Below are 27,005 nucleotides of genomic sequence, written 5' to 3' on the forward strand. Positions count from 1 at the left end.
TCTACTCAATGTTCATGACTGAACTACTGGTTTCTTTTCAGTTTTAGTGCTTCCTTCACCAAAAACTAATAATCATCTGACACTTTTTTTCCTTAGCATTATAGTATCATTTAAAAGACTGTCTCATACAGAACATGAGAGACTCCTAACTCTGGGAAATGAACTAGGGGTGGGGGGAAGGGGAGGTGGGCAGGGGGTGGAGGTGACTGGGTGACGGGCACTGAGCAGGGCACTTGATGTTATTCTATATGTTGGCAAATTGAACACCAATAAAAAATAAATTTACAAGAAAAAATAGAAAAATAAAAGACTCTCATTTATGATGGACATGGACTGAACTTAGGGTGGCAGTCATTTCACAATGCACACATGTATCGAATCATGCTACACACTTTATGCTAATACCATGATATACTTCAACTATAGCTTGATAAAACTGAACAAAAAACTACCTCATTTAGCCTCTCTTCTATAAGAAATTGAAGATAATCCAATTCAACTTTTCAATACACATTTAATACATTTTTTAAGAAAAATTACATCCATTTTAAACAAGTGTGGAAAATGCTCATCCCATGAATGTGTTCTCTTACCAATTCCCATTAGCAGCTAAGATAGCTGTTTCATTAAAATGTAAGTTCACAGGTAAGCAAAGAACTAAGTATTGAAAAGTTGTGAAATAACACTTATATTAAGTTAATCTAACAAGAATGAAGCAAGAGTGAATTGCTAAAAGGCTAGAAATGAGAACTTTTATTCTCATTTAGCTTTGCACTAATAACTGCTTCAAAATAAACATGCTAAAAGAACATAACTTCATTTTTTAAAAAATATTTTGTTTATTTATCTGACAGAATGAGAGAGAGAGGGAGAGAGAATGAGCCAGGGGGAGAGGGAGAGGGAGGTGCTGAGTAGGGAGCCAGACACAGGGCTTGATCAGAAAGAAACCCCGTGATCATGACCTCAGCTGAAAGGCAGATGCATAATTGCCTGAGCCATCCAGGTCTCCAAGAACGAAACTTTATTAAATGGAAAGATATATGAAAATCCAATTGGAAAACATCAGTCAATAACTCTAACTTCTTAATATATCTTTGTGTAGCCTTATCATATTATTTCAATTGTTCTACCATGAGAAAGGCAAGTGCTACGGACTGAATATGTCCCGCCAAAATTCATATGTTAAAGTCCTAAACTCCCAAGTGATGGTACTTGGAGATGAGGCTTTTGGGAGACGATTAGGTTTAGATGTGGTCTTGAGGATGGGGCTTTCATAATGGGATTAGTGTCCATATTTAGAAGAGACACCAGAGATCTTGCTCCCTGCTTCACTCCCTACCCAGTATGTGAAGACAGTGACAAAACAGCCAGATCCAAGTCAAGAAAAGAACCCTCATAGGTGAACCAAATCAGGCAGAGCCTTGATCTTTGCTTCCCAGCCTCCAGAATGGTAGGAAATAAATCCCTGTTGTTTAAGCCTCCCTACTCTCTAGTATTTTGTTATGGTAGCCCAAGCTAAGACAAAAGGACATATTTTTAATCTCCATTTTATTGATGATGAAACTAAAAGCACAATTAAGTGGCAATTAGGTAGTATTTAGGTAAATTAGCACCAAGTTTTTGGATTTCTAATCCAGTTCTCTTTCTACACCTATTAACCTCGAACAAATGGAATTAATTTAAAGCAGTATTCTGAACACACTAACATCCTTTCACAACACCAGTCAGTGAACAGAGTTTTCTATGTCACTGTGAAAGCTTCACTGAATATCCCTCTAAGGGACATCTTGCATTTGGCTCCCAAAGCAAACCGGTGATAAAACACTTTATCCCTAGATCTGAATGTGTCTGTGTCAATTGCTTCTAACATTTGTCCAATCAATACTACAACAGATCCTGGCTACTCATCTCACTAGTTTTACAAGTTTTGTTTTAAAAAGCAAGGAGTTTTCTCCTAGAATGGCCCTGATCCTCTTGACATTGGTACTGTTCAAGAAGACTGACATCAGGCAATACACTGCAATTATTTCTTTTTATTTGCCTTTTAAAGTGATCTAGTCTTGTTACTTAACTCATCTTACAATCTATACATAACTTCCAAGTGAAAAAAATATATTTAGCATTAAATAATCTGCCAACAGGTCTTTCTTTGAAAACAAGGTGAAATTGGAGAAAGGACCCTGGAATAGGAAGCTATAACTTGCTGGACAATTAAGTTATTGTTGGACAGTTACTCAAGTCTATGACCACAGGGAAGACTCCCCATCTCTCTTTGGCAAACCCTCTCCATTTGTAGGTGTTATGACAAGTTAAATGAACTTGATGTTAAATTATAAGTATATTTAGCCTGCTGGGCCCTTATATTAACAAAAGCTATCGTCATGCCCATCATTTGCTGGTAAGAGAGCAAGATCTTAAGAATTCTCTCCACTGTTAGCAAACCAGGAAAGGTCCTTTTTTTTTTTGTTACATTCAATTTACAGACAAAATCATCCTGGATGCCAAGATAATTGGCTTTACATTGTGATGGTTCTGCTTTTAGCAACTGCATTTGCTTCCTTCCTTATTATTGTCATCTTTGCTGTTATTATTAAACACTGTCATCATTTGTGCCCATCACCCCTGTCTGAGAACACAGAATCCCATTAGGAAACGAAATGGCCTTGGGGAACAAGGGTCTATAAATCTTCCCATGAAACCCTTTTCCACACTTAGGGATGGCTATAATTTTCTTTTAGCTTCCTCTCTTTTAAACACAAGAGCCCCAAGTCTTTTATCTCTCATCACCAGTTGTACTTCGAAGGCTGCTACTGACTATTGTGGCCAGAACATATGATCTTTAAAAAAAAAAAAAATCCAGTTGTTGCAAGATGGTATATATGCCAGATGTGTTCCAAAAATCACTCACTTGTTAAGAGCTGTAGGAATGAGAAATCGTCTGGAAACAGACCATTTACAGTTGCACCACCTCTAAGCATGTTGCTATTCCTTGAGCAAAGACCATGTACATAGAAGTTGTGTTTCACAACTGGCCATAAACTACACCACTGAGTTGTAATACCAGAAATGTATCTTTTAACTGGTCTTCCCCCCCCCCCCCTTTTGTGTACTTTGAGAATTAGTGTAGAGAAAGAAAAAAATTACAAGTGAGAGGGCTTAGAGCTGTTATGCCTCACAAAAGAGAATGGAAAAAAAAAACAAGTTTCCTCATAGAAGTGCCCCATAAATAATAATTATTGAAGCTGACCAATGAACATCAAAACACCATTGCTCATCAATTAACAATAAGATTCTGAAACTGTTGTCAGAACTATTCAGTTACTTGTGAAATAACCCACTTGTGCAGAGCATAAGATGCTCAAAATAATGTAAAAGTATTATATTCTCTCTCCCCATAAAGGCAGTGTTGAACAAAGTCCTAAAAGTATGCTGCCTGTGGCTATAGCTCTCAGCTTTGGATTATAAAATTTAAAATATTAAAGTAAATTAAGTTGAATGAATTCAGGGTATCATAAAGAGCAATTAATTGAAATGAAGTAAAACACAGATGCACTTGAAGAGATCATTTGACAAGACATTTAATTGCATTTTCTCATTAACTTTAGACACTTTTTTAAAAATGGCTTACTTTAAAATGGCCAAAGAGCATTTGATTGACACCTATAGAATCTTTATAGACTTACACAAATGTCAAGAAATTTTATTAATTTTAATCTTTGCACATCTTAGAGAATTTTCCCCCATTAAATCTGAAGCATAGATTTATGATCATAGCAGTGGCATCAAGACTTTATTTGCCAAGACCTTTAATTTCATCATATTTTGACTTCCAAAATACCCATAGTCCACTGAGAAAAAAGTATTGATTTGAAACTACCCAATCATCACCAGGTCAAAATGCAACACTTCTCTTTAGCAGTCTATTATTTATCACAAAGGCTGTTGATAGTTGCAAGGAATAAGTCTTTATAAGCCTTGTATCTTCCTAATTGAAGTAGCAGTGCCAAAAAATAAAAAATAAAATAAATAAAGTAGCAGTGCATTTTTCAGGTAACATACTGAATCCTTTTCTTCTAGATCAAAGCACTCCAAAGCTCCTTGGGTATGGGTATGCACAGACATGGGCACATAGACATATCATAGGGGTAAAAGAATAGAACCTTTATTTGAATAATACTTTCTTTTAGTTTTTCAAATATTTGCATGTACTTCTTGTACATAGTACATTAGCACAGCTATTACTACAATTTAGAAATATACATACATTAGGGATACATGTTTACTGAAAGAGATGAGCTTTAACATCAACTGATAATTATCAGTTTGAATTCTGTAATTTGCCTGCTCAAATCTTAATTATATCACATAGATTTCAAATTTTGGAGTGCTAGGTGCTAAATATATAAGGCCAGTATCCTACCAAATTATTTAGAGACCACCTAGATTTTTGTATTTTATATCTCATGCTCAAAATGGGCTTAGATCTTAAATTTTAACTATTAAGTTAAATAGAAATACTCTAACAAAGCTTCTAATTAAATAAGATGTAACACAGATTTATTTAAAAGATTTTAAAATGCACGAAGATCATCTTAAAAACCCAACACAAAATGCTTAACATGAACTCCCTCACCCCTGAATTTTGAAATTATCTTTAAAGTGGGTCTGATAATTTTATAGTGTTTGTTGAAAATTACACCTTAAGGAAAACTAAAAATTTTATAAACAGCCTCACATCTAAATCTGTTATACTTATATCCACTTTTATTTAAAGTGTTAAGTGCTAACACAAAGTTGATACAAATAAAACTATTTTTAAGAATCCCCCTCTATCTGAATGAAAATGAACTGAAACAGCAAAACACACTCCTCAAGATACTGTGCATGTGAAAACATGAGGAGGTGGATTTTTTTGTTGTTGTTTTCTTTTCAATGTACTCCCTTAAAAAAATTTGGCATTTAGAATCAACACATCACCTATTAGTAATATTAAATTCTTCTCAAGAACAGGAGGAAAGCTACTGCTTCTAAGGCTCTAAAGGAACCTACATTTCCATGCACACATATAAGGCCAACAGTTGCTTTTCTACATAAATCAATCTATTGTTGCACTTCATAATGAGAAGGCAGATTTACTGCCTTTTACCGCCTTTTCTCACCATCAGAAAGATGCCTATTTGGGTAATAGGACGTTTCTCTTCTTCAAGGGTGTTTGGGATTAGGGAGGCAGGGGCAAGAACCTTTAACATCTGCTCCCTTCAAGTGAATGACACCTCTAGTTCTCACAGACGGGATGCTGAAAAGCAAATACCCATAAGTTGACAAAATTCCCTAACTTGAAGAAGCACACAGCACTTTAAGTACACTGAAGACACAGCTCTAAAACACACATCTGGGATTTGAAGGTTATACTGTAAAACTGTAAAACATATCATTTTGCTGGCTAACATTGTAATTCAAATGCCATAAAACCATCATCATAGAACAATAGGAGTTTCGAAGAAAGACCCTTGATTCATCATCTTGAATTTTCTCTGACTCTGAAAACACCTCTGGAATACTGGCTGGTAAGACTTAAGTCATTTGTGATCTCAATATTGTACAGTAATAACAAAACAGTTTATAATATAGACTCACATTCTTCTGGTTTTATTTACTTATTTTTCCGATAGGGGAAAATATTTAAGAATTGTGAAGTTCAGACTTTAATTTAAAACAAGAGAAAAGCACTTGACAGCATCTAATTCCTAACCATCTGCCTTTAAAAAATACACACACACACACACTCTCTCTCTCTCTCTCTCTCTCTCACCCACTCACTCTAGTTAGGCTAAACATTCTTAGCAAGTAAGTAGATCTTGATGGATCTAAACAGAAGTTTCAGTAATCATAGTTCTACTTTTGGAAATGCTGCTATCTTTAACAGGCATCATGATTCCTACTAGTGAATGCAATCAACCATAAATTAAAAGCAAAGAGACACCAGCCACTACAAATAAATAAAATGGGGCAGGTACTGGATTCAAGAAAATCTCTATTTTTGGAGAAAACTAAATACTTCTCGTGTCCAAGAATACGGAGTATTGCCTAGTGAGCTAGCACTTCTTGTTACTTTGGGCTATCTTTTGTCACTTAAGCAATGCTTTCTGACAGTTTTACAGGCTGTTATCCCACGGACTTCAGTATTTATGGCCTTTATTCACTTGGGCTTTCTGCTCTTATCCACTGGTTACTAATCACTAAATAGATTTTTTTTTTTTTTTAATGGGACTGAAATTAGCTCAAAGGATGTCCTTCCACAATGGCAGCTCAGGACAACACCGGCAAAGGTCTACTTCCTTGCTCTCCACAATTTTCCCTTCCCTACAGACAAGTTAATGAGGATTCAGATCCACGCTGTTCAATTAGAGCCACAGCATACATGATTTACAGCATTCTCAGAGGATGGTTTGGAACTGTTTCTGAATTGATCCTCAGAAACTCATTCAATTTCAATATCTCAAGAATGATTTAAAGACCTAAACTTGTTTTTTAAATCTTCATGAAATGAGAGCATTCCCTACTCACACAGTCACTATTCACAAAAAGCTCAATTCTACAACCTTAACCATATCCATGCATCAAGTATCTACATTATATTTTAAAACTTCGGCACATTTAGTTTATAATATGGCATTCAAATTTCTTCCTATATAGTAAAGGCTACTTATTATTTTTCTATCCAATAAACTTAAAAGACCAAGTGCTGAAAAGCAAGTAGACTGACTTGTCTTTCCACTTAATTGCATTTGACTTAAACATCTCCTAAGAGATCATTTTTTATCTTATAACAATGTGAAATGTGTAATAGATCACATCCTCTTTACCAGCTGGCTGCTAGAAACCTGAAAGTCAAATTGGTCTGGAAAGTGGTATCTTCTTATAAACTAAATATTTGAAAGAAAATTAGAAATATTAGTATTATTCTCATCAACTTCCTGATGAACTGAGCAAATTGCACAATTCCCTGAGAGTGAGCTGAGCAATGGGGGAAGAAATGGGGTGGGGTGAGGGGCAGAGAAGGGAGTAACTAGCTGTAAGCAACACTAAAGCTCTACTTACTGCTCTAGAATAGAATTTACTAAATATGACTCTTCCTGGAATGAAAGGGATTTATTATGATCAGCTTCTGTTTTCTCTGAAATTATGCTGGAATGAAAACATTCAGAAAGGAAATGCTATTCAAAAAAAGTTTCCTAAGCCTTTAGATATTTCCATGCCTGGGTAAAAACAGTATGTTCTACCCCATTAGGAAGAATAATTTTAATTTATGAGATTAGTATTTACACGAAATTACTTTGCCCACTTACATTAACTATTTGGACATCTAGAGACCCATATGGTAAATCCTCCTGGAATATAGTTCCAAGAAAATTTATTTCTGCCAATGAATGTGCATGCATTATGATATTCCACATATAAAACCACATAACTCTCATATTTCTCAAGGAAAAAATGGCAGACTTTACTGCCCACGAATAAAATTTGCCTAACTCTGAATAAACTCTTCGTTCTTTAAGTTTTGTTACTACTTACCTTAGTTTACATTTGTCACATATATTAATCTGTAAGGCAACTTCCAATCAGGCATACAGTATAACTATTAAATAATTTAAAAATTAAAAAACATCTATTTGTGTAAGAATTTACATAGCAGTAATTTTTTTTAAAAATAGGACAGTCTGTCTAGAATTATCAAAAAGATATTAAGGAAACATTTTAATGTGTAACTAAGTGATAACTAATTTTTATCCAATACCCTAGTAGTTAGATGACAAGGGGTATTATTTTTTTAATAAGTTAAATTTTACACTGTTTGCTCTTATATCTAAAAATGTGTTAATGGAGAAAGAAAAACATTTGGATATATGGCTCTTCAAAATATAAGCTATATAATTATGAAAAAAATGAAAGACCAGTATTCTTTTCTGAATGAAAAGACTCATTTCAGATTAGTAAAACCCTTACAAGCCTAATCCTTAGCTTCTCTACAAAAATAAAAGGAAGTCTATCATATTACAAGAGGAGCAGAAGAAACTTTAATATGTAACTTCTAACTTTCTTAATAAGTATTTTAATAATTCCTGGGTAGATAAAATATATATAAATTCTTTGAAGTCAAGGAAAAAGGGTATCTTTTTTTTTCTGTCTTAAATCACTCTGAGGGAAAAAATGCACGAGGGTTCTATTATATGATGACGTATGAGAAAATCATACCTATTTTATAAACCTAATTTTTAAATTAGATTAATGCATGCTATATGTAAATTAGTGATCTAAAATCAGTAAGGTTTTCCTGAATTATTCTATAAATAGAAACGCTCTGTGTCTTTTATTTCTCTCATGCTTATCCCCCTCTTTCATTACCTTGTAGAACATCCTAGAAGCCGTCTTTCCTATAAAGTGACTGCTCACAGTAAATAAACTTTACATACAGCTGGCCTTTAAAAATCAGAAATACAGCTAGCAAAGAAATCATCCTCACCTCTTTTAAAAGAAAACAGAGTAGCCCTCAGGAAAACAGAAGTGCCCCAAAGTTCACGTGTGTCGGCAAGGAGTTGAGAGCTGTTAAAGAATGATCCTCTTGAAAAGAAAGAAGTCTCCTTAGGCACCCACATGTATATTTAGATTAGAATGGCGGTTTAAATGACAGCAAACACATGGTCATGACTTCCCAATTGCTCATTCATCCAACGCGCACACACAGGCTAATCAGAAGCAAACATCCACTATCCACTCCACACTGTTTTAGAAACTAGCTTCTTCCATCTGATACTACCCTATGTGTGGTAAGCATACAGTCTGCTAAAGAGATCAGATGTCAAATACTTAACTATCTGTATTAGTATACTCAGATCTTGAATCTCATTGCTTGAGTATTCTAGAACATTTCTCTAAAATAACTCTGACTTACCAACTTAAGTCAGTCGAGAATACTCCCTGCTGTAACCTGCAGTTTTATGGAGCACATACTAAAGGAATGACCATTTGAAGGTTCAAAATCTGTTTGTCTCACAAGTATTTTAACTGTTAAGACTTGCTCATCTTATCAGTAATACACTCCTATTCCATAAACAGAGAAAGTCATTGCAAAAAATTACATTTTCCTGCACAAATAAGGGTGGTAAGGTTAAAAGGTGGAAATACAGAACATGATCTTTAAGCTCCTATTCATTACTCAGGCTCCAGTAACATTTTCCAGTAAAATAAGAAAAAAGAGGAACACAGAGGGCATTATTTGGACATGGACATGAGCTATACCTTTGACACTGCTGCGTCATATATGTTTGTATGTACATATGTGTATATATACACACCTATTGAGATTCATATATAGTAAGATGTGTTAGTGAGATGCAGAAAGCCACATGCAGTTATTGGCTTTGTGATAAAAGGATAGGCTACATTTTTTATAGCCTATAATAATGGCATCAGGCTCCATGCTCAGTGGGGAACTGCTTGAGATTCTCTCTCCCTCTGCTCCTCCCCCTACCCACATATGCTCCTCCCTCCTAAAAATAAATAAATCTTTTTTAAATGGCCAACAATTTTGGAATAATTATGTCTTAGTTTTGACATGAATTTTGCACTTAAATCTGAAAGTCAAATACTCTGAAAACTCAAGGGTTATACAGTGCAGGTGAAAAAAATAGAATAATAAAATGATTTGGAGTCAGGTTCTAGAAACATTAGTCCTGGTGTGAATCCTGATTCCACCAGTTTCTAGCCATGTGACCTTAGGCAAGTAACATTATCTTTCCAGGTCTCAATTTCTTCATCTCTAAAAAGAGGGAATGAAGTTAATAATGTAACAAATTCACATTGTTAGTATGAGAATGTAGATAATGCGAGTAAAGCATTGAGAATAGAGCATGGAATAAAGAGCCGCTGTTATCAATTTCAACAATGGTAAAAGTATAATACTTGAGAAAAGTCAGGTATAAGTCTATTTGGTTTGCTCACCCTCTCCCCCTGTAACATTACTCCCAGAAATATATTTGACACTTTAAGAAATAAGGCATCCTCCTTTAGACAGATTTCCCCCCCACAAAATTTTGTCCCTTTAAATTTCTCTTGGAGTTAGGGAACTGATAAAATGCCTATTTCAAGGCTTAATATAAAAGACATTATAGAAAGGACCTTTATACAAACAGAATAAGCAAAGATGAAAATTAAAAGCTGATAGTTAATCTAAGCATAAATCATTACAGGCAAGAATTGTCTGGTCAGTAATAATTAAGAATTCACAGGAAAAAAAGTAAAACTCATTTAGGGTATCCCAATGATTGAGACTCATAAGCTTTTCCTCCCACAAAAACATGGACCTCAAGAGTCTCAAGAAAAATATCTTTTTAAAGAAAATACTAATACCATGATATTGTTCCTGGTATTTCATCTCAATTTTACAGATAAACACATTTCTGTCATGTTAACTTGTCTTAGTAAAAAGACAAAAACAGATGGATGCTGATGGCTTAGTGGCAGAGATATTTGTCCTGTGGTTTTTGCTACCTTATAAAAGTATTAGAAAGAAATTCAGAAGTGGGTAAAATCTCAAACTTAATTGGAATTTCTTTATGTTGTCTGACAAATCAAGATTGTAAGTAGCCTTATTATAGAACATCTGTTCGTATGGTATCATCAATGTCAAGTTATTTCCCTTTCTTTGTTTGAAAATCACAATTACTATCTGCAGTTCCAGCACTCATCGTAAGACATTTTGTTATATACTCAAGTAAGCAAATTTGATATACTTGAGAAATAAGATTACTTTCAATGTTAATGCTACCCCAAAACTTGTTTTTAATGTTTATCTGTACCTATCATTAAAATTTAATATAACCTAACACAATTATCATCAATAAGATGCAGGTGTTGGGTAATTATATTAGTATCAACACTACAGGCAAATTAAGATTTCTTCCCATGTGATGGAGTTCTGATAAATATCAATTCGTTGGTTTACTGAATCCTGAAGATCAAAAGGCACTGCATATGGCACTAATAAATCAAATAGAGTCATCAAATCTACAGTCTGTTTTCTTTGGCTAAAACTGCAGCTTTACTTACAGAGTCTTATCTACTCCTAAAAATTCTCTGCCAAACCAAATTTAGCTCACCAAGAGTACAGAAAATATAGCACTTCCCAGCTGCTCCCTCCTGGGGCTTTTGAAGTTCAGGGATACTATTGTATGGTGGTCTACAATATCTGGTCTGTTCCTCTCACTTGCTTTTATAGATCTCATAATCAACTAAACAGTCATCTGGAAAGTAACAAGTTACCTCTAGGTTTAGACTGGAAAGTTAGAAAATACTTTTATTTATAATGAAACCTACCATTGATAAAGGTAGTAAATCAATATCTCTAAATTATTTAGCACTTACGTATCAAAAACAATAAAATCTCACAAAACTTTTTTCTCACTCTACTTAAATATCAATAAGAATTCCTGACATTGGGAATTGTACTCAGGTATTTATAGTCTAAATAATCACTTTCTGATAAACTGACCCTAAACTTTGTGTTATTTGAAAAAGAAGGGGTTAGGAACAGATAATATAAGCAGGAAGAAAGCCCAGAAAAAAATTCCATTCTTTTCCAGTTGGTTTCTCTACAGAGGATATTCTCATGGATAAACCATTCTGTTCCATGGTATTTAATCTTGAAGGAAATGTACAAATAAGTAATGGGGCCATGCTGCGTTTTATTATTTTTTTATAAACCTATACTACACTCTAAAAATTTTTTTATAAACAAAAAAACAAAATACATCTTCTTAGCTTGAGATCATCTTAAAGCACTGAGAAATACTCCCTTTCCGTGTCCAAAAGGAATTCAGAAAAGCTCAATAATTGGCCCTAATAAGCTGAAATCTCAGCTAAGAACTTTTGTTCAATGTCCAAAGTTTCTCAACTATTGACATTTTGGACTGGAAAATTCTTTATTGTGAGGAATATCCTGTGCATTGTAGGATGTTTACTGGCATCTCTGGCTTCTATTCACTAGATGCCAGTGGTGCACACACACACACAAACAAACGCACATGCACACGCCTAGGTCATGACAATTTAAAAAAGTCTCCAAACGGTGCTAAATATGGGGGGGGGGGGGGCGGGCAAGCAAAATCACCCCAGGTTGAGAACCACTACTCTAGGCTAGTATTTTCTTACAGTTACCTATACGGGTTTCATATAATCATGCACCACTATAGGCACAGCATTTCATTTTAATAAAGTTCTAATTCTGAGATCACCAGGAAATGACACTTTTGGTCTAACAAAATGCATTTCAATGATCTCTCTCTGGTATTGACACAAAGATACATTTTAGAGGAAACTAGAATCTCTACCTTCTGAGATATTTGCATCCAACCTCTCACTTTCATGATCTGGTCTGTAATTCCACTTTCGTTCTCATAGGATAGTACTCCCTTCAATTAAAACCAAATTCCCATTTCCAGTTGGCACTGCCATTTCTAGATTTCATATCAGAACAAGTAAAGATGTATGCCACTTGGTGAACAGAGTGCTTTTTGGACTCTGCTTTTTTGGACATGTGAAGACACATACTTTACATAATTTTATCTGAAATAAGAGTTTACAGTGAGCATTGGTGAATACAAGAGTGGTATTATCAGTCAGTTTACCTTTAGAGAAGGCCCGTTCTGGGCTTAAAGCGACGCAATATAATGTTTAGAGAAGAATTTCCAAGGCATAGTAGGTCAAAGAGTAGGGAGAAGGATCATCAAACCCCTTTCTGGCCAGTAGTCCCAAGCCTATCCCCTTAGAAGCTAATAAACCCAAAGTCTGACAAGTGAGCCTCTGAAATTGTGGTTTTATTTTTCTTGGCTATAGCTTTGCTAAAGAAAGACCAAAATGGACTTGGTCTGGTTGCTGTCATCAAGATTTGTTTGGAGGCCCAATCGCTGGAGTAATGAACCTTATAGGAGTGAACAAAGCCTATTAATAGAAGCTTACAGCTGCCACAGACATCACTGGAGGTGACAGACTCCATTCCATGGATGCCCCAAACTTCTATTCTAAAGATGTGCTGAAATGATACAGCCAAGGGAATATATGACCACATCAAATATTCCAGACCTCAGAGAATTCCCAGTAAGAAATGCCAACTGCCTTTTATGGCTATTAGTACTGGCCACTCTGCTTCTATGGTAACAGGCATGCTATTTTCTGGATATATATGTAAAATTCCAAACTGTCCTGAACTGAACCTAGATAATGAATTATAGGCCAACTATTATTGTTTTATCCTGATATCCATTACACTCTAAGATACAAATTCTGTTTCATAGGGCCTTAATATATTAAGATGCCTCTTATTCCTTTTCATCACTGATTAATTCCTACTATTCTATACTGTGCTTTGTGTAGGAGTTATTAGAATGCTTGCATTAAATACTTCCCTCTGCAATCCCGCTAATTAAGAATGAAGATGAGGAAACAACGTACATTTTAACTTACTTTGCACCCTCTACAGAGGGAGTTGGAAACCTTTTTCAACCTATTACTAAACCAGTAGTAAAGATTTTAGACTTCACAAGCTGCACAGCCTCTGTTTGAACTAATCAACTTTGACCTTATAGCATGAAAACAGCCACGAACAATATGTAAACAAATGATCATGGCTTTGTTCCAATAAAACTTTATTTATAAGAACAAGCAGCACACCAGATTTGGCCCAAAGGCTGTAAGTTTTTCGGATCTCTACCCTATGGGGTACTTAGTACAACTTCCTGTTTACAGGGGGTTAAACCAAATTTCTCTGATTTAATTTACCATATCATTTCTCATGGTCCATTTCTATTTGTACATACAACATTCTTCATTTTATGCAAAAAGCAAAACAAAACAAACAAACAAAAAACCTTACTGACCTCATTTGCTAGCTATGTGGTTTTCAGCTCCTTTAAGACACTCTGTCCTATGGCAATTAAACAATTTTGAAAGAGCAATGTTTGGACCTTGTTGGCCAAGTTTTTAGAGTTGTGGTGAGATTCATTACTGTGATATATTATCTTGAAGAATGAATTTTCGTGCCAATTATGTTGTTGAATGTGTACAAATAAAATGCTCATCAATAAATTACTCTTCACCATATAAACAGCAGTCCCTCTGACATAGCAACATCTTGAAAAAGGCAGTTGGAAAAAGTCACAAACTTAGAATTCCAAAGCCACTGCAAATCCTTACAGAAAGGCTATCCAAAGGTCACTCATTTAGCAAAGCAATTCATTAATTGTTTTTGAAAGTCTAAGTATTTAAAATGGGTAAATTTTAGATATCTGGAAGTTCAAATTCTGTAAACAGAAACATAGGACTGGCTTGTGGGGAGATGGGACAGTAATGTCACAACTGCCCAAAATAGTATCTAGTCACATAAAATAAATACGTATGTTTTAAGTTCAAATTGACATCTGTGAAGATTCAGTGTTTTTATTTTCACCTAGAGGAAACTTGCCAAACTAGAATCTTTAACCAAAGTTATTCTTGTAAACTTCAAAACAAAAAAATCAAGTACTGCTGAATGAATTAGAAAATTTGTATTTGCCTCTTTGAACACTTACGCTAACAAACAACTAAACAGTCTGCTAAAAAGAAAAATCAAAGGTTGACAAAGAAGATAATAGAATTTATTTTAAAGGAACCTGTTTTCCCTCAAAAGAATCTCTCATGAAAGGGCAATGATGATACAATAATTGTCAAAAACAAACTGCAAATTTAAAAAAATTTTTATATAGTTGCATAACTAGACAAGAATTCTTCCTGCCAGTAATAAAGATCCTGGTGGAGTCATACATACAGTTCAGTTTTTTTTTTTTTTTTTTGTACTGGGAATACCTAAATAATTGACTCAACAGGGCATTCCACTGGAGAGAAAAATAACCAATATCCCTCAACATCTATCAAAATTCTCCAAATTTTCTCCAGATGTTCAGAGTTCAAAAGAAATCAACAAATTACACCAATAAGAAAGTAACATTTTACCAATAACTCCTTATGTAAAACTAGTAGCATTACTCACCATAGCCAAAAGATGAAAGCAATTCAAACCTCCATTAACTGATGAATGGATAAGCAAACTGTGGTATATCCAAATAAGGGAATATTATTCAGCCATAAAAGACTGAAATTCTGCTACATGCTACAAAACAGATGAGCCTTGAAAATTCCACACTAAGTGAAAGAAGCTAATCACAATAGACCATGTATTGTATGATCCCGTTGATATGAATTGTCCAAAATAGGCAACTCTATAGACAGAAAAGAGATGAGTGGATGGCTAGGGCTGAGGAACAAGAGAGAATTGGGAGACAGATGATGGCTAAAAAGTATGGAGTTTTTTTGGTGGGGGAAGGGCAAAGAAAATGTTCAAAAATTGATTGTGGTAAAATGGTTGCACAGCTCTGTGAATACAATAAAAACCACTGAATTGTACACTTAAGTGGGTGAACTGTACATATGTGAATTATATCTCAATAAAGTTGTTTTTAGGAAACTACACTGAATATATGCTGGCAACTACCCATGTAATTGTTTTTCCTTTTCTTAACTCTGTCCACTATGGCAATTTCATTCAAACCCTATGTTTTTAAATGTTAATGTAATTAAATTATATAAACTTTGGGGATATTCAGTCCATCAGATTATTATGGAAGCTCCTAAAATGCAAATAAGAATCAACCAGGTGAATTTAATGGTATGTTTGGCAGTAACCTTTCCAACAAACTACATATAAAATGTGAAATATTAGCCAAAGAAAATAGTAGTAGATTTGCTAGTGTTACATTAAGAAGAATAAAACTTAGAAAAATATATTGAGATATATGGAGGTAAATGGTGGCATGTTTAAATAGATAACTAAAAAGTAAGGTATTGGGGTACCTGGGTGGCTTAGTCAGTTAAGTGTGCAACTCTTGATCTCAGCTCAGGTCTTAATCTCAGGGTTGTGAGTTTAAGCCACAGGTTCAACTTCACGCTAGGCATGAAGCCTACTTTAAAAAAAAAAAAAAAAAAAAACATTAAAAGTAGGGTGTTGGGATCCCTGGGTGGCGCAGCGGTTTAGCGCCTGCCTTTGGCCCAGGGCGCGATCCTGGAGACCCGGGATCAAATCCCACGTGGGGCTCCCGGTGCATGGAGCCTGCTTCTCCCTCTGCCTATGTCTCTGCCTCTCTCTCTCTTTCTCTGTGACTATCATAAATAAATAAAAATTAAAAAAAAATAAAAATAAAAAAATAAAAGGGTGTTAATTTTTCTCCACAGTTGTAAATACAGAGAACACAACTTAAAACCAGTCTAACTTCTACTTACTGAAAAAAATCCAAATCTAGCATTAAGGTAAAATGAAAATAGAGATATAAGTATAAATAGATCAAAGTACTGATTCTAAAATAATCATAAATTAATTTTTTCTATAAAACAGATCAGCAAATTTTGTGCATATGAAAATGGTCTTTTACTGATTTGTTCCTACATGCCTACTATGTGTCTGGAAAAGTGTCAGTACTCCTGTGGAAACAGTGCTGAATTCCTGTCTAGAGGCTTTACAATCTAACTTACAGTTTAACATGTGACTGTCTTTTGCTTCAAAATTTCACATTTATGAAGAACTAGATCTAGCAAATTGGTAGCCCCTATTCAAATATTTAAAATCAAGGTTAGAAGTAAAAATTTATAGTTGGAGAAATAATTTCCTTCCTATAATAGCAGGACAAACCAAGTATTACATAGGTTAAACTGAGTGTGTAACTTACATGCAGTAAAGTACACACATCTAGACATAGAGCCTAATTTTTACATATGTAGACACCCATGTAATTATCATCAGATCAAGATTGGACAGGTTCCTGGATGACAACTCTGGACAATGGTTTGCTAAGTGATGATAATGGATTGCTTGGTTGGTCCTTAGCAGCTCTTCTAGGGAACTGGGTAGAAGATTTTGTAAAAGGGAAACCAACTGATACTGGTCAGTCATTTTGTAGAAATAAAATCACTTCTAGATGACTGATAGCCTCTGCATAGAAAATTCTAGGTAATTACCAGAAAAGGGGAAAATAGTGAGAAAAAGAAGAAAACAAAGCAGAACTGGCTTCTACAAATAGGACTAACATAAGTGGTAAGTGAGAGAGACTTTACGTGAAAAGAGTTATATTGATTCTGCCCACATTCATTTGGCAGGGAGGGTGGATAATTTGTGAGAATTATTATGGTTAAGGCATGGAACCAAAGATATCAAGCTAGAGCTCAGGGGCAGCATAATGTGAGTCTATGAGAACCAAAGAGCAGCTCACAACACATGGAATAATTGTTACATCTCGTCTATCCATCCATTTATTTAACATTTTCACAAGAAAAAATTCCAGCTTATGAAAAGGATCCTATGCTTATTTGTCCTGACCCTACTTTCCACATCTACCTCTTCAATTTAATCATGTGCTACTGCATATAAGCATTATATCTATAAGCTATACCACACTATTTTTCCTAAAACAAGGTAGGGCAAAAATATAAAATTCTTTATCCCTATCGAATGTCATTCTCTAAAGTTGAAGTTAATCAAAGGAACACAAGTATGTGATAGATGTCCAATGAATAACTAGAATTATACAAGTTTGGGAAAATTAAGATTGTAATGTAGTCTATTATATTATTCTATTATGCAATTTATAACATAGTATATATCATATATACCATAGTATATAATTATATATCATGTATATTATATAAATTGTATAATAAACATATAACATAATTATATAAATATAGCATACTATATACTATAGTATAGGATACAATTTTTCTATTACTATATTCTCAGATTAAACTAGCTTCTATACACCACTGATAATCCACTAAAATCTCCCAAGATTTTTCTTCCGCATAAAAACTGTCTCTAAGGCTGATCTCCTTTATCTTTTTTTTTTTTTTAAGATGTTATTTATTTATTCACGAGAGACATGGTTGGGGGGGTGGCGCAGAGACTCAGGCAGAGGGAGAAGCAGGCTGCTCCACACAGGGAGCCCAATGTGGGACTGGGTCCCGGGACTCCAGGATCACACCCTGAGCTGAAGGCAGCCACTCAACCGCTGAGCCACCCAGGTGTCTCTCCTTTATTTTATTAATCAAAATAATTACTTGATTTTGAAAGAAGGAACTTATATTTATCTTTGTTAAACTTCACTTTCAGGACTTTAATCCAGCTTCCTACTGGTAGGAATAGTTCATCATAATTCTGGGATAATACAGAATACACTATCCCTCCCATCTTGGGTCACTGGTGAGTACGACTTCCATCTTTACGAAACTCACTGTAGAAATAACAAAAAGGACAGGAAAAATGCAAAAAGCTCTGTAAGAGATCTCTATATAGGCTGACATGGACTCTTTAAATATACTTGTTCAGGGATCCCTGGGTGGCGCAGCGGTTTGGCGCCTGCCTTTGACCCAGGGCGCGATCCTGGAGACCCGGGATCGAATCCCCACATCGGGCTCCCGGTGCATGGAGCCTGCTTCTCCCTCTGCCTGTGTCTCTGCCTCTCTCTCTCTCTCTGTGACTATCATAAAATAAAAATAAATTAAAAAAAATAAAAAATAAAAAAAAAATAAATAAATATACTTGTTCAGACCACACAAATACACTTACTGAAAAACTGCCTGTTTTTCATATCTCCTCTACCTCTCCTCCTGTATCATTAAAAGATTAATTGAGTCAATCTATTCTCTAGTCAACCTTATAATAAGAAAATTTTAAAAAGAAAAAAGAAAGAAAATTAGATTATTTAGGTATAAAACCCCATTAGAACCTAGTGGTAGCCACAAACCTTTTCAAATGCTCCTTAACTGCGTATTTCAAATTCAATGCTCGAGTTTTGTTAGAAAATAATGGAAGATTTACCAATCTGCTGTTTGGGGGATCTAAAGATGTGTCAGGACTACTCACAGGAGACTTGCTTTATCGCTGCATGCTGTTGTTTTATTTCCGGGGCTAAATACTCCTATTACTCATTGTAACACCATCTTTAACGGTGGTATTACATGGTCTTCAGCAGACTTGCTATAAAGACTTTCTCTCAATTTCAAAGTTATTCAATGATATAATTCTGCCTGGGTGGGGGGAAGGGCAATAAAAATGTTCAAAAACTGAGCAATTGAGTCTTTTGCCAGCATATAATCACACAGAGGTCAGAATGTTTTAGTTTATTTGCTAGGAAAAGGCCAGTGACTGGGGGAGGCAAATATGTGCAATGCCTCATTTTTATCCTGATGGCGATGCCTAACATAACTACCTTTAATTGTCTGGCAAAAGTAATGCTAATTGCAAGAGAAACAAAATCATTATTGGCCCTATATAACAATTAGTCATGCCTTTTTTTTTCTTTGAAAGTACCAATCATCTAACAGGAACAGGTAAATATACTTTAAGACAACAAAAAAATTAGAGTAACAAGAACAAGTGATAAAACCTAACTTGACATATACTTATAACTGACATTATCGATTTGAAACCAATTACAATAAATTGGTCTTGGTTATTTGACGCTTTACTTGAAAGCATCTCATCATTGATTAATAAGACTTCTTATTCTCACAAAGCTTCACATCTGAAGAAGATTTATAGTCATTTTAATTGTCCTTGACAACAACACTATCAAATTCATTCAGTGCCTCCATCCTTGCTTCTTTCTAGATGAGGGAAATGACTCATAGAGTTTGTAGAATATCCATTAACTCCTCCAACAAGAAGCAGGCTCAATTCCCACAGAGGCTTCCTTCCAACTGCAGCTGAGAGACCAATCAGAGGGGCCTCTGTCCCCTACCTGAAGTAGGCTGGAGGCTGGGTTGAGGGAAGAAGCTAACTATCTCTTCCAGAACCAGCATCAAGGTTTCAGATATGTGCCACTTGTGGAGGCAGGGAAGCAGAGAAGATCTTCCCGACATGAATGCAAAATAAAACACTAGCTATGCAAAGGAAGAGGATGGTGAGTAGTTTTAAGAAATCCAGATATGGGGGCACCTGGGTGGCTCAGTGGTTGAGTGTCTGCTTTTGGCTCAGATCCTGGGATTAAGTCCCTCAGGGAACCTGCCTCTCCCACTGCCTATGTCGCCTATGTCTCTGTGTCTCTCAGGAACAAATAAATAAAATCTTAAAAAAAAAGAAGCAAATCCAGGTATAGTTTTCCCTACCTAGACAATGAGCCAACTGGTGACCTGGACCTGAGTTCAAGGCTCCCACAAAGGCTTAACCAGGAAGGGGTGGGGAGTGGTTAGGGGAGGCAGGTAAGGAGGGGAACTGAATGGTAATAATTTACCTCAATATCCCTAATAAGGAAACTAGCTAGTTTAATCTGGTATAGAAGCTAGTTCCTCCACCACTACAGAGATCACCTTGGGGGAGGGGGCGGGAGGAGGTGGAAGTATCTTTATTCACAATGTGTTCAACACTGGCTATCAGATATAGCTATAACGAGCATGGAAAGTATTTTTAATTTCTTCCTTAGAAAATATAAGAAAGAATTAGAAAAATACGGCTTCTAGAGAAAAAGTCTTGGCCTAATTTTTTTTTTTTTTTTTTTTTTTTTTTTTTTTTTTTTTTTTTTTTTTTTTTTTGAAAAATGAGCCTATTTAAAGCTGTGTCCTGAGGTGGTTTTTTTTCGGGGAGGCGGGGATTGAGGGGGTTAAGTCCAAGGTGACCCATGTGAGAGAAGGGCAGATTAAAGAAAGGTCCCACAAGAGTAATGAAAAGCCATAATCTTCCCCAAGTTCATTGGTCGCCACCTGTGAAGCTAATAGTTGGAGGAACCAACCCATAGTGTCTCCCAAAGCAACAGATGGATCAAATGAATTAGTCAGTGCCCTTCTCAGGATGCTGGGCATAAAACACTTTGGAGGGAAGGTGGTTAAGCAGTGCATCCTGCTGAAACAAGCCTGACATCTGCTTAATCTTCTCCCTCAGACTCCAGCTCCATACTGGATATTTCAAATGGATAACAACTTGAAAGCTCCACGTGGACTTCTCTTTCATTATTATTATTTCAAATGCTAAATGTTATCTACTTAAAGATCTTACCTTGGCTCCATGCCCTGGCAGAAGGCAAGATTTTTCTGCTAATAAGGGCCTGGAGGCTTTACAAGACCATGGGAGTTTTCAAAAATATTCCTACATATTCATAATACTCAAATTAATAGATCTGATGCCAGATGTAAAGTGGCATTTTATGGGTAGCTTTAAAAGGTACTAATGGGGTAACTTTTAAAGCTACTTTAAAACATGAAGCTATGAATCTAATGCAAAACCGTGTTGCCTTTTGATCTTGGCTATGTGTTCACTATTTTGTAATGAATTAATCAGAAAAGACTTGGCATCTTTCTCCCCTGGAAAGATATTTGGCATTCAGGAAAGAAATTTAGGTTAAACACCTTTTAACTGCCCTTTCTGTAACAATTAAAAGCTTTTCCTTTGACTTACTGACATGGTTCACAACCACACACAATGAAGGCAAAAATAAATCTTTCCCACGTTGTATATTATGCTCCCTTAGATGGATTAAACCATGGTAGCCAAGGCTACATTTTTATAGGACTTAGGCTGCTAAAAAGCCATCAAAAGTAGTGACAGCTGAGCAGCAGGTAAACAAGGTGAAGGAAAACCACTGATACCTATACTTAAGGAACTACTGACCTTGGGGATCAGGACAGACAGGCTTCTTGTGAGTATGCACAGTCCTCAATTTCAAAATTCATGATCTTACTCAAAAGACAAGATGAAGCATATTGGGCAAAAGTCAGCCAACACATATGAACACAAAGAAATTTCACATCAAAGCAGAACAAACTCTATCAACTAGAAGAATAAAATGCTTAGTGTGGACCATGTTTTCCATTATTTTTAAAGATAAAGTCATTTCTTAACATCTTTTGAGCACCATTTTAAAATTTGGGAAGCCCTTTACCCATATAATCCTAATGGTCAGTGAGGTGGGCATTACCAGGATCCCTGCTATATTAAAAGGGGGGAGGCACAATTTAGAAATATTCAGATTCTGCAAGCATTTACCAATTACCTGTGCCAGGTAGTTTGCTATTCACTTGATTCACACAATTTGGGGAGATAATACTCACATTTCAGGGATTAAGAAATCAAGACACAAAATGGGTACTTTGCCCCAGATCACAAAGGTAATACAACTATTGGACTTAAAGCTCTCAAGAATCTGAGACACTTTTTTTTTTACTTGATTTATGAAAATACAGGATCTGTGTCTTTCACCAAAATATGAACAAAATATGGACAATCTGCTTTCCTGGACCACACTACAGTTATAAACAAATTCTTGTGTCCATGACATGTGCATGAGCATACTAATTCTGAAGAGAAGTGTTGGTGGATTATGGATGCTACAAAACCTGGCCAAACTTGTAAACTCATTTGGAAAATGCTGTATCCAAGGTGAAATATTAATAAAATCATCATTCATAAAATGGAATAATGGAGGGAAAGGAGAAGTAAGAGATTACTGTTTTGGAGTAAGGCTCATTCTTAACTCAAGGATCAAGAAAAAAAGTACCAGGATCATGGGTGAGGAGAAGTCAAGATTTTTGGCTAGTGAACATCTCTCAGAAGATTCTAGAACTAGTAAAAAACAAACAAAAAACAAAAAAAATTCCTTTAATATTTTACCTAAAATTTATAAATACACAATAATCAACTCCTCTTTTGATGTCGATCAAGTTTTCTTTGACTAGAGTCTGAAGTCTCACATAAATCATACTCTAAGCATTATCTATGATCACCATCTATATAAGCAATTAAAGACTTTCATAGCTGTTAGAACTCAGAGTCCTACTAAATTCTTATAATTTTCCCTAGGTGTTTTACATCTATTTTGAGAGCAAATTTTCTCAAAGGACTCTCCCTTCAGATTTCAATTGAGTTTCCAAAGAAACAATTACTTTTTGTGTACATTACTGGTTTATATAACATTTAATTAATGAATGTAGTTGTAAGTAGAACTGACATACATGTTTAGGAACAACTCCATTGGCTTCTTGGTGAGTGTACTACTCAACCTGTGGGAGAAAAAGTCCACAGTGTAACAAAGCATCCACTAGTGATGAGCACTGTCAGCATGTTTCATAGGGGAATGGAAAGCGAATATTCAGGGCAGGCCATTAGCGGAGCTTCCTTTGGTTAATATATGCAGGGTCTCACAAGGGCTGGGTAGAAGGGCAATTGTTGAGGATGCACCAGCATGAACATAGCAATTTAGGGAATCCTCAGAACTGAAGACAAGAGAGAATCCATCAATTTATAAGTTTTATGATACCTTCATAAGGTTTCAAGGTACATGCACTGGGGCGATGTCTTTCCTTAACATAAGACGGCTGTGATAACATTTTCTTTCCCAAATAATGACTGCTGTCTTTAATTCATTTTTTCTATTAATAAATTTAACCCCCCACAGTGACAAATTTTATGTGGTTATAGTTTTAGTTTTATAGTGTAATCATGACTTTTAAACCACCCTCAAAAATGCTAACAGCCTTCAATGAGTGTAATTAAATATATATTTGATAACAAAGATGCTAATTCTTTAGGGAAACTAAATGCATCCCCCACATTTCTCTCTGCATAAGTTTTATTGTTGAGTATAACGGTTTTTTTTTTTTTTTTTTTTACAGTGCTTGTGCCTTGTGGTTAGGAACTTAAATCTTTTGTATTTTTCATTTTTCTGCATATACAATAAGCATTTAATTCCATGGTTGCACATACTCAACTGTGATGGTTTAATAAATACTTAACCACCAAATTAAGGTTATTAATTTAAAACTAATCTGTCATAATAATTATGCAACCTGAGAAAACAGAAGGGTTTGAAAAATAGTTCCTTTTTTATAGTATACAACTGGTATTTTTACCAGTTACAATAATTTCAAAAGCACATATAAACATTAGAGGGAATATAATCATATTTCATGATCACAAAGACAGCAAAAACAAGGTGGTCGCAGAACTCTCATGTTATCATGCCCCTGCACAGTCCCTATAGGAAACTGTGAGGCAGAAATTTCTTTCACTTCAACATCCTGTTATTGAGATTTCTCTGAATACTATTTGCTTTTTTAAAATACAGAAGCAAATGTTTTGGGATTTTAAACTCTCACATCCCTCTGCTGTCTCAATAAAAGATTAATTTGTGGTCCTTGCCTTCTTTTGTTATGTTTGTGGTTTAATACTCTTCAGGGTAGGATCATTTAAAAAAAAAATCTCAGGTCATTTTATGGGAGTTTTCAAGACCTCCACACTCCTTGGCTAGCTAATCCAGCCAACACAAAGGCAAGGGCTCCAACACAAGGACTGGTAAAGTGCCATCTAATTTAAACAACTTCTTTCTTTGGCATCCAGTTTATCCCAAGATTCTGTTGTATGAACTTCACTTGTATTGAGATGGCATACACCCTGAACTGTGTGCCTCTGGGAGGGACGAGACTTGTCTACACGGTGAACCCTCCCATTCACTGTGGCCTGTCTCCGGTACCTCCATAAAGGAGAAGAGAGTCAAACAAATCTTATCTCCAGATCATTCAGCTGTATTTAGGACTCCTCAACTATAAACACATAAATTAGTTGAGTGGAGTCTTTACTATAAATACATATACATAAATCTTTGCATTGTGACTCAACATTAGTTGAGAGTCAAGTAAGTGCCAAGCACAGTACAAAGAGCTGAGAAATCAGGTAATTAAGACACAGTTACCTGTCTTCAAAATATTCCACTGATTGGGAGAAAAACATTTTAATAAGAGAGAATAACAACTATTGTCTGGTAGACATACTACTAATGGAGGGAGCACCAAGGAAAGAGGGATGAATTCAGGTGGGGCAGATAATTTAGAAATGCTTCAAAGAAAAGCTGAACATTAACCAGGTCATTGAAGACCAAGGTATCTCACTAGGGCATAAAATAGCAGGGAATGATATAAGAACTGAACATTGCTAATATTTTATGATCATTAACATACAGGGGGAACCAAAGAAAGCTGAGGTTGGAAAGGTCATACTGAAGAAGTCTTAAAAGTGATATTAAAAAAAAAAAAAAAGCCATTCTTGATGGATACTATGGAACCAAACCTATTCTTTTGAAAACTGGTTAGGAAAAAAAAAAAATCAAGTACCATGTTTTACTTTTCATGTACAAACTGTACTGTTGGTTACATCAAAGGTAATAACCTCTTTATAGGTGAATTCTAGCTGATAAATGAAGAAAGAAGGATGGAATAAAAATACTGTCAACTTGCAGCCCCTAATGAATTAATGCATATAGGCACTGAGCATCAATGGGCACTAACCTCACAATGATAGATTAGCCTCACTTTACACATTACCTTTTCATCATGACTCCTGACAAAAGTACACAACGCTACCCAGGAAATAGTCTGGCTTGAAAACTAAAACCAAAACTAAAACCAAAAACCTAACCTAAATATGACTGCACTTCTAATTTACAGAAAATAGACCACAAAGATGCTATCAGCAATATCTAAACTGAGAAATTCCATAAGACAAACAACCAACTGGGTTTTTTTCTTGTAGGGAGAACCTACAGATTAAAAGAAACTAAAAAGACATTTTTACACATTTCGAGATGCAAACCTTATTTGAATTCTGATTCAAACGAACTGTAAGAACAAAATTTATGACATTTTGATTCTACTGGAAATTTGCCCAGAAATTTGATACTAAGAATTATTAGTTTGCTCAGATGTGATAATGGTATTTTAATTCTGCCTTTTTAAAATCCTTATCTTTTAGAGATTCACATTGAAATATCTATGAATGAAATAATATAACATCTTGAATTTCTTTTAAAAACATAATGAGGAAGGGTCGATGGTGCTACAGTTGAAACAAATTGGCCTTCAGTTAATAAGTGCTAAAGCTGAGTAACAGATAAATGGAGAATTCTTTATACTATTCTGCACTATTTGTGTATATTTTAAATTCTCCATTAAAAATACTACAAAAAGGGGGAAAAGGCAATGCTAAAGAGAATTTGGTATTTAGCCTATATGAGATATGAAGTTTTGAAACAATGAAATGTTGTATGAAAACAGCAATATTAAAGATAATATTTTGAAAAAGACCCATAACACCACTTTAACTAGTTATTTTATATCGTTTTGCATATTTCCCTCCAGAATTTGTCTGTGTTTCTGATTGTTATGTACAGAAGAAAAAGACAAAACAGGAAGAGTAACTCAAAGTCTCCAACCTCAAATTGGGTAATAAGAAGCTGAGTAGTAGCAGCAGCAGAAGTGACAGATTCACAGACCTTTTAGGAATAAACCTCACAGCTTATAACCTACTGAAATGAGATTGACGGGAAAATAAGTAATTTTCATAGTGCTGATCATTATCCAAAATTATTTATCACCCCTCAATTGAAGGTAAGCTCTGTGCCTATCTTATTCAACAAACAATACGCAAAAGGCCCTTAGTAATTGTTTGTTAGAATATTTTCAACAATAAATGATATTTCTAACCTGGGTTAATAAACAGATGCAGTACATATATATTTAATTAGGAGACACAGACAACCTATGTTGGGATAATAGGTGGAACTGACTAAATGTACTCAGCTGCTAATAACAGACATCTGAGATACGTACTAAATGAGGGGTTTACTTTCACTGAATGACAAATCCAGCATGATAGAATCAATATAGCAGCTTCACAATGTCATCAAAAATCCAGTCTCTTATTGTACATTGTGCTCCTTCATTCTTAGCATATGCTTCTCACAGTATGGTTGCTAGAATACTAGCCATCACACCTAAGCTCCAGGCAAGAAGTAGAAGGGAAAAGGACAAAATGGTACATGCCAGCTGAGTCAGCTCCTACAGGTAATTTTAAGTAAACATTTTAAATTGTTTTTAACTGTTTACCT

At 35.2% G+C, this 27,005-nt stretch overlaps 1 protein-coding gene across 3 annotated transcripts in view; it reads right to left on the minus strand.

Annotated features, from left to right (window-relative positions):
* Nucleotides 1–27,005, minus strand: part of MLLT3 (MLLT3 super elongation complex subunit) — a 279,534-nt gene that overhangs the window by 27,797 nt on the left and 224,732 nt on the right. The gene's annotated exons all lie outside the window — the stretch shown is intronic.

Source organism: Canis lupus, chromosome 11 (assembly GCF_011100685.1).
Source record: "Canis lupus familiaris isolate Mischka breed German Shepherd chromosome 11, alternate assembly UU_Cfam_GSD_1.0, whole genome shotgun sequence".
Classification (NCBI taxonomy): domain Eukaryota; kingdom Metazoa; phylum Chordata; class Mammalia; order Carnivora; family Canidae; genus Canis; species Canis lupus.